Below are 9,487 nucleotides of genomic sequence, written 5' to 3'. Positions count from 1 at the left end.
TCTGATGAGGCCGTGCCTAAGGAAGCTCCGCGTCGTCTACCCCGCGAGGCTTGGCCCCTCGCGAGGGTCTTGGGTTTGTGTTGGTGAAGACGGGCCATGCTGGGCCCCCCTTTGAGCCACGCCGCAGGCCGCAGGCAGGCAAGTCTGGGGACCCCCGTTCCCAGAATGCCGACAGTAGCCCCCGGGCCTAAGGCGCGCCCGGACTTGGCCGTGCAGGGAGGTGGAAGGGCAAGAGCGAAGCGCCGCGGGCCCTAACAGCCTGCGGCCTTGGGCGCCGCATGGCGGTTGACTGGACGTGCGCGTCTCCACTTCCCCACGACGCCTCGACAACTGCACGGATTGGACAAGTTCCTGCATGCAAAAATGGGTCATGATTACCTGCGATCGTGGAGGCCGGCGGTTGGCCTTCGCCGGCCATAAGTACGGAACGGCGCGCGCCCTTCCAGTCCACCCCTCCTTATCTTGCGCCGTGCTAGGCGGACCCGTAGTCGTACACAACCGTTCCCCTTTTATCACTCGAGCGCCCTCTGTCCTTCCTCTGCTCGAACTTCGGCTTCTGTTTTCAACTCAATCTCGAACCTCCCTCCCCCCTTCCCATCGCCATGGCTCCGACGAAGAAGGGGAGAGGGAAGAAACCCATGTCTCCGCCTTGCCCGCCGCCGTCGGCGGCCCCCGCCGAGGGCTTGGGCAAGGTCAGCTTGGCTCTGGCCACCATCTTCAATGAATGCGGGAGGACGACGACCTGGCCCGCGTCCCACTTCTTCATCGACAGGACAGCCACCGAGGTCCCATATCTTGCCGACGCCCTGTGGGTGGGTCTGGTTCCCCCCTTTTTCGATTTCTTCAACATCGTGCTTTCCCACTATCAGATCCACATGATGCATCTGGGTCCTGAATCCATCACCCTCCTTTCGGTCTTTGCCTTTGTTTGCGAAGCTATGGTGGGCATCCCTCCTTCGGTTGCCTTGCTGCACCACTTCTTCTTGTTGCATCTTGTCGACCCTACCCAATGCTGGGCTTGCGTGAGCTTCGTTGCCGCGCCTGAGACGGCGGCCTCTGGGATTGACTTCAAGCTCCCCCTGCCCGTGGTTGGGTTCCGCGAGCAATGGTTGTATGTGGACGCAGGGGTGCCCAGCTCCCTGCTATTGGAGCCGACCTCACTTGTCGTCCCCAATTCGGGCTGGGGCCAGGAGACGCTTGAGAGCCCCCGGCTCGTCTTCGTCTGGCGCCGCTTCGCGCTCTTGAGGTCGCTTGGCGTGACAGCGCCCAAGGTGGTGAAGGAGTTCCTGCTATGCCGCATTGCTCCTCTTCAACGCCACTCTCGCCGGATGTGGGCCTTCCGTGGGTGTGAGGATCGTATGAGGCTCCAGGAAGAGGACCTGACTCCCGAGGTGCTGAGCACGGCGCTCTTGACCCTGGCTGGGGACCCCAACCCCGGCAGCGTCCGGCAGGGAGGGGCCTTGCTGTACCTCTGCCAGAGTAGGGGCGACTTTGTGAAGCAGATGCCTGTCTTTGATGAGTGGGGGCCATGCCCCGCCGGCCTTCAGGGGCCTCACGAGAACCCAGTGGTGGTGACTGCCCTACCAGTCGGCCAAGGCGACTCATCCTCGAGTGGCGGAGCAGGGAGGCATGAGGCGCCAGAGTCCGAGGGGGCTCCCGGCGCGGTGACAGCGTCGGGCGAGACTCATGAGGAAGCAGCTCTTGGGGCCCGTGCCGCTGAGGCTGAGGGTGGCGAGCAGCTTCCCTTAGTGCCTGCGACTGGGGCCCGTGAGGCTCCAGCTGCATCTTTTGGGGAGGCGATTGGTAGCGTACATCAGGCAGGCGCCTCTGCCGCAGATCGCCTTGATGCTCCGTCTTCGTTGAAGGTTGATCCATGCGCCCAACTCTTGGGCCGCTTCCGCGTGAACTTCGAGGCTCTCCGGAAGAGAAGGGAGGCCCTGGGCGACGATTACCCTTGTCGCCTGCTGAAACGTAGGAAGTACTTCGCCACTGATGAGTAAGCCTTCTCCTTGCCTGACTCCCAATCCTTCTGTTACTTGTACTGACCCTTGCTCTGCAGGCCCCTTCCAGCCGAGCTTGCGGAGACGGCTGAGGAGCCGTCCCCCTTGGCTTCGCCCCCTCCACCGTCCTCGAGCACTCCGAGCAGCGGAGCCCTTGTGGTGAGGGCGATCGAAGAGGCGAACCATCCCGAGGCGCACCGTGGCCCCGCGCACCTCGCGATCCTCCTTCGCGGACCTTCTCGTGGCATAGCCAGCCTGCCATGGGCCTCTCGCCTGGTCGTGAACTGCGATTGGCTGAGGCGCTTCCTGCGCTCTTCTCCTGAGGACAGGCTGGCCCCAGGCCGGGCTTCTGATGCGGCGTGCCCTGCCGTCGCGAGGGTGCCAGCCCCCAGCCCCCAGCCGGAGGGGGAGTGCTAACTCGCGGCCCCCGACGCTTGCTGTTGGAAATATGCCCTAGAGGCAATAATAAAAGCATTATTATTATATTTCTTTGTTCATGATAATTGTCTTTATTCATGCTATAATTGTATTATCCGGAAATCGTAATACATGTGTGAATAACAGACACCAACATGTCCCTAGTAAGCCTCTAGTTGACTAGCTCGTTGATCAATAGATAGTCATGGTTTCCTGGCTATGGACATTGGATGTCATTGATAACGGGATCACATCATTAGGATAATGATGTGATGGACAAGACCCAATCCTCAGCATAGCGTGAGATCGTGTAGTTCGTTTGCTAGAGCTTTTCTAATGTCAAGTATCTTTTCCTTTGACCATGAGATCGTGTAACTCCCGGATACCGTAGGAGTGCTTTGGGTGTATCAAACGTCACAACGTAACTGGGTGACTATAAAGGTGCATTACAGGTATCTCCGAAAGTGTCTGTTGGGTTGACACGGATCGAGACTGGGATTTGTCACTCTGTATGACGGAGAGATATCACTGGGCCCACTCGGTAATGCATCATCATAATGAGCTCAAAGTGACCAAGTGTCTGGTCACGGGATCATGCATTACGGTACGAGTAAAGTGACTTGCCGGTAACGAGATTGAACGAGGTATTGGGATACCGACGATCGGATCTCGGGCAAGTAACATATCGATTGACAAAGGGAATTGCATACGGGGTTGATTAAATCCTCGACATCGTGGTTCATCCGATGAGATCATCATGGAGCATGTGGGAGCCAACATGGGTATCCAGATCCCGCTGTTGGTTATTGACCGGAGAGTGATCTCGGTCATGTCTACATGTCTCCCGAACCCGTAGGGTCTACACACTTAAGGTTCAGTGACGCTAGGGTTGTAGGGATATGTATATGCAGTAACCCGAATGTTGTTCGGAGTCCCGGATGAGATCCCGGACGTCACGAGGAGTTCCGGAATGGTCCGGAGGTAAAGATTTATATATGGGAAGTCCTGTTTCGGGCACCGGGACAAGTTTCGGGGTTATCGGTATTGTACCGGGACCACCGGAAGGGTCCCGGGGGTCCACCTGTCCCGGGGGCCACATGGGCTGTAGGGGGTGTGCCTTGGCCTACATGGGCCAAGGGCACCAGCCTCACATAGGCCCATGCGCCTAGGGTTTGAGGGGGGAAGAGTCCTAGGAGGGGAAGGCACCTCCTAGGTGCCTTGGGGGGGAGGGAAACCCCCCTTGGCCGCCGCCCCCTAGGAGATTGGATCTCCTAGGGCCGGCCACCCCCCCTTGGCCCTCCTATATATAGTGGGGGAAAGGAGGGACTTCATACCTTGGCCTTTGGTTGCCTGCTTCTCCCTCTCCAACACCTCCTCCTCCTCCATAGTGCTTGGCGTAGCCCTGCCGGAGTACTGCAGCTCCATCAACACCACGCCGTCGTGCTGCTGCTGGTGCCATCTCCCTCAACCTCTCCTCCCCCCTTGCTGGATCAAGAAGGAGGAGACGTGGCTGTTCCGTACGTGTGTTTAACGCGGAGGTGCCGTCCGTTCGGTGCTAGGATCTCCGGTGATTTGGATCACGTCGTGTTCGACTACATCATCCCCGTTCTTTGAACGCTTCCGCTCGCGATCTACAAGGTATGTAGATGCATCTAATCACTCGTTGCTAGATGAACTCATAGATGGATCTTGGTGAAACCGTAGGAAAATTTTTGTTTTCTGCAACGTTCCCCAACAGTGGTATCAGAGCTAGGTCTATGCGTAGTTCTTCTTGCATGAGTAGAACACAATTTGTTGTGGGCATAGATTTGTCAACTTTCTTGCCGCTACTAGTCTTATCTTGCTTCAGCGGTATTGTGGGATGAAGCGCCCTGGACCAACCTTACACGTACGCTTACGTGAGACCGGTTCCACCGACTAACATGCACTAGTTGCATAAGGTGGCTGGCGGGTGTCTGTCTCTCCTACTTTAGTTGAAGCGGATTCGATGAAAAGGGTCCTTATGAAGGGTAAATAGAAGTTGACAAATCACGTTGTGGCTTTCACGTAGGTAAGAAAACGTTCTTGCTAGAACCCTACTTCAGCCACATAAAACTTGCAACAACAATTAGAGAACGTCTAACTTGTTTTTGCAGCAAGTGCTTTGTGATATGATATGGCCAAAGTTGTGATGAATGATGAATGATCTATATGTCATGTATGAGATGTTCATGCTATTGTAATAGGAATCACGACTTGCATGTCGATGAGTATGACAATCGGCAGGAGCCATAGGAGTTGTCTTTATTTTTTGTATGACCTGCGTGTCATTGAAGAACGTCATGTAAACTATTTTACTTTATTACTAAACGCGTTAGTCATAGAAGTAGAAGTAGTCGTTGGCGTGACAACTTCATGAAGACACGATGATGGAGATCATGATGATGGAGATCATGGTGTCATGCCGGTGACAAGATGATCATGGAGCCCCGAAGATGAAGATCAAAGGAGCTATATGATATTGGCCATATCATGTCACTACTTTATATAATTGCATGTGATGTTTATTATGTTTTATGCATCTTGTTTACTTAGGACGACGGTAGTAAATAAGATGATCCCTTACAACAATTTCAAGAAGTGTTCTCCCCTAACTGTGCACCGTTGCTAAAGTTCGTCGTTTCGAAGCACCACGTGATGATCGGGTGTGATAGATCCTTACGTTCACATACAACGGGTGTAAGACAGTTTTACACAACGAAAACACTTAGGGTTAACTTGACGAGCCTAGCATGTACAGACATGGCCTCGGAACACGGAGACCGAAAGGTCGAACACGAGTCGTATGGAAGATATGATCAACATGAGAATGTTCACCGACGATGACTAGTCCGTCTCACATGATGATCGGACACGGCCTAGTCGACTCGGATCGTGTAACACTTAGATGACCAAAGGGATGTCAAATCTGAGTGGGAGTTCATTATAATTTGATTAGATGAACTTAATTATCATGAACTTAGTCTAAATATTTTACAATATGTCTTGTAGATCAAATGGCCAACGTAGTCCGCAACTTCAACGCGTTCCTAGAGAAAACCAAGCTGAAAGACGATGGCAGCAACTATACGGACTGGGTCCGGAACCTAAGGATTATCCTTATAGCTGCCAAGAAAGATTATGTCCTACAAGCACCGCTGGGTGACGCACCTGTCCTCCCTGCAGAACAAGACGTTATGAACGCTTGGCAGGCACGTTCCGATGACTACTCCCTCGTTCAGTGCGACATGCTTTACAGCTTAGAGCCGGGGCTCCAAAAGCGTTTTGAGAGACATGGAGGATATGAGATGTTCGAAGAGCTGAAAATGGTTTTCCAAGCTCATGCCCGGGTCGAGAGATATGAAGTCTCCGACAAATTCTTCAGTTGTAAGATGGAGGAAAATAGTTCTGTCAGTGAGCACATACTCACTATGTCTGGGTTACATAACCGCTTGACTCAGCTGGGAGTTAATCTCCCGGATGATGCGGTCATTGACAGAATCCTCCAGTCGCTTCCACCAAGCTACAAGAGCTTTGTGATGAACTTCAATATGCAGGGGATGGAAAAGACCATTCCTGAAGTATTTGCTATGCTGAAATCAGCAGAGGTAGAAGTCAAGAAGGAACATCAAGTGTTGATGGTCAATAAAACCACTAAGTTCAAGAAGGGCAAGGGTAAAAAGAACTTCAAGAAGGACGGCAAGGTAGTTTCCGCGCCCAGCAAGCAAGCTGCCGGGAAGAAGCCAAAGAATGGACCCAAGCCCGAGATTGAGTGCTTTTATTGCAAGGAAAGTGGTCACTAGAAGCGGAACTGCCCCAAATACTTAGCGGACAAGAAGGCCGGCAAAACCAAAGGTATATTTGATATACATGTAATTGATGTGTACCTTACCAGTAATCGTAGTGACTCCTGGGTATTTGATACCGGTGCCGTTGCTCATATTTGTAACACACAGCAGGAGCTGCGGAATAAACGGAGACTGGCGAAGGACGAAGTGACGATGCGCGTCGGGAATGGTTCCAAGGTCGATGTGATCGCCGTCGGCACGCTACCTCTACATTTACCTACGGGATTAGTTTTGAACCTCAATAATTGTTATTTTGTGCCAAGTTTGAGCATGAACATTGTATCAGGATCTCGTTTAATTCGAGATGGCTACTCATTTAAATCCGAGAATAATGGTTGTTCTATTTATATGAGAGATATGTTTTATGGTCATGCTCCGATGGTGAATGGTTTATTCTTTATGAATCTCGAGCGTAATGCTACACATATTCATAGTGTAAGTACCAAAAGATGTAAGATTGATAGTGATAGTCCCACATACTTGTGGCACTGCCGCCTTGGTCACATAGGTGTCAAACGCATGAAGAAGCTCCATGCTGATGGACTTTTAGAGTCTCTTGATTATGAATCATTTGACACATGCGAACCATGCCTCATGGGTAAAATGACCAAGACTCCATTCTCAGGAACAATGGAGCGAGCAACCAACTTATTGGAAATCATACATACTGATGTGTGCGGTCCAATGAGTGTTGAGGCTCGCGGTGGCTATCGTTATGTTCTCACCCTCACTGATGACTTGAGTAGATATGGGTATGTCTACTTAATGAAACACAAGTCTGAGACCTTTGAAAAGTTCAAAGAATTTCAGAGTGAAGTTGAGAATCAACGTGACAGGAAAATCAATTTTCTACGATCAGATCGTGGAGGAGAATACTTGAGTCACGAGTTTGGTACACACTTAAGAAAATGTGGAATAGTTTCACAACTCACGCCGCCTGGAACACCTCAGCGTAATGGTGTGTCCGAACGTCGTAATCGCACTCTATTAGATGTGGTACGATCTATGATGTCTCTTGCCGATTTACCACTATCTTTTTGGGGCTATGCTTTAGAGACTGACGCATTCACTTTAAATAGGGCACCGTCGAAATCCGTTGAGACGACACTGTATGAATTGTGGTTTGGGAAGAAACCTAAGCTGTCGTTTCTAAAAGTTTGGGGATGCGATGCTTATGTCAGGAAACTTCAACCTGAAAAGCTCGAATCCAAATCGGAAAAATGCGTCTTCATAGGATACCCTAAAGAAACTGTTGGGTATATCTTCTACCTCAGATCCGAAGGCAAGATATTTGTTGCCAAGAATGGGTCCTTTCTGGAGAAAGAGTTTCTCTCGAAAGAAGTAAGTGGGAGGAAAGTAGAGCTTGATGAAGTATTACCTCCTGAACTGGAAAATGGCGCAACTCAAGAAAATGTTCCTGAGGTGCCTGCACCGGCTAGAGAGGAAGTTAATGATAATGATCAAGATACTTCTGATCAAGCTCCTACTGAAATTTGAAGGTCCACAAGGACACGTTCCACACCAGAGTGGTACGGCAACCCTGTCTTGGAAATCATGTTGTTAGACAACAGTGAACCTTCGAACTATGAAGAAGCGATGGCGGGCCCGGATTCCGGCAAATGGCTAGAAGCCATGAAATCCGAGATAGGATCCATGTATGAAAACGAAGTATGGACTTTGACTGACTTGCCCGTAGAACGGCGAGCCATAGAAAATAAATGGATCTTTAAGAAGAAGACAGACGCGGATGGTAATGTGACCATCTATAAAGCTCGGCTTGTCGCTAAGGGTTATCGACAAGTTCAAGGGGTTGACTACGGTGAGACTTTCTCACCGGTAGCGAAGCTGAAGTCCGTCCGAATCATGTTAGCAATTGCCGCATTTTATGATTATGAAATTTGGCAAATGGACGTCAAAACGGCATTCCTTAATGGTTTCCTTAAGGAAGAATTGTATATGATGCAGCCGGAAGGTTTTGTCGATCCTAAAAATGCGGACAAGGTGTGCAGGCTCCAACGCTCGATTTATGGGCTGGTGCAAGCATCTCGGAGTTGGAACATTCGTTTTGATGAGATGATCAAAGCGTTTGGGTTTAAGCAGACTTATGGAGAAGCCTGTGTTTACAAGAAAGTGAGTGGGAGCTCTATAGCATTTCTCATGCTATATGTAGATGACATACTTTTGATGGGAAATGATATAGAACTTTTGGACAGCATTCAGGCCTACTTGAATAAGAGTTTTTCAATGAAGGACCTTGGAGAAGCTGCTTATATATTAGGCATCAAGATCTATAGGGATAGATCGAGACGCCTCATAGGTCTTTCACAAAGCACATATCTTGATAAGATTTTGAAGAAGTTCAAAATGGATCAGTCCAAGAAAGGGTTCTTGCCTGTTTTGCAAGGTGTGAAATTGAGCTCGGCTCAATGTCCGACCACGGCAGAAGATATAGAAGAGATGAGTGTCATCCCCTATGCCTCAGCCATAGGTTCTATTATGTATGCCATGCTGTGTACCAGACCTGATGTAAACCTTGCCGTAAGTTTGGTAGGAAGGTACCAAAGTAATCCCGACAAGGAACACTGGACAGCGGTCAAGAATATCCTGAAGTACCTGAAAAGGACTAAGGAAATGTTTCTCGTTTATGGAGGTGACGAAGAGCTCGTCGTAAAGGGTTACGTCGACGCTAGCTTCGACATAGATCTGGATGACTCTAAGTCACAAACCGGATACGTGTATATTTTGAATGGTGGGGCAGTAAGCTGGTGCAGTTGCAAGCAGAGCGTCGTGGCGGGATCTACATGTGAAGCGGAGTACATGGCAGCCTCGGAGGCAGCACATGAAGCAATTTGGATGAAGGAGTTCATCACCGACCTAGGAGTCATACCCAATGCGTCGGGGCCGATCAAGCTCTTCTGTGACAACACTGGAGCTATTGCACTTGCCAAGGAGCCCAGGTTTCACAAGAAGACAAGGCACATCAAGCGTCGCTTCAACTCCATTCGTGAAAATGTTCAAGATGGAGACATAGAGATTTGTAAAGTACATACAGACCTGAATGTAGTGGATCCGTTGACTAAACCTCTCCCTAGAGCAAAACATGATCAACACCAGAATTCCATGGGTGTTCGATTCATCACAATGTAACTAGATTATTGACTCTAGTGCAAGTGGGAGACTGTTGGAAATATGCCCTAGAGGCAA

Source organism: Triticum dicoccoides, chromosome 3A, assembly GCF_002162155.2.
Source record: "Triticum dicoccoides isolate Atlit2015 ecotype Zavitan chromosome 3A, WEW_v2.0, whole genome shotgun sequence".
NCBI lineage: Eukaryota > Viridiplantae > Streptophyta > Magnoliopsida > Poales > Poaceae > Triticum > Triticum dicoccoides.
This window is presented reverse-complemented; position numbering follows the sequence as displayed.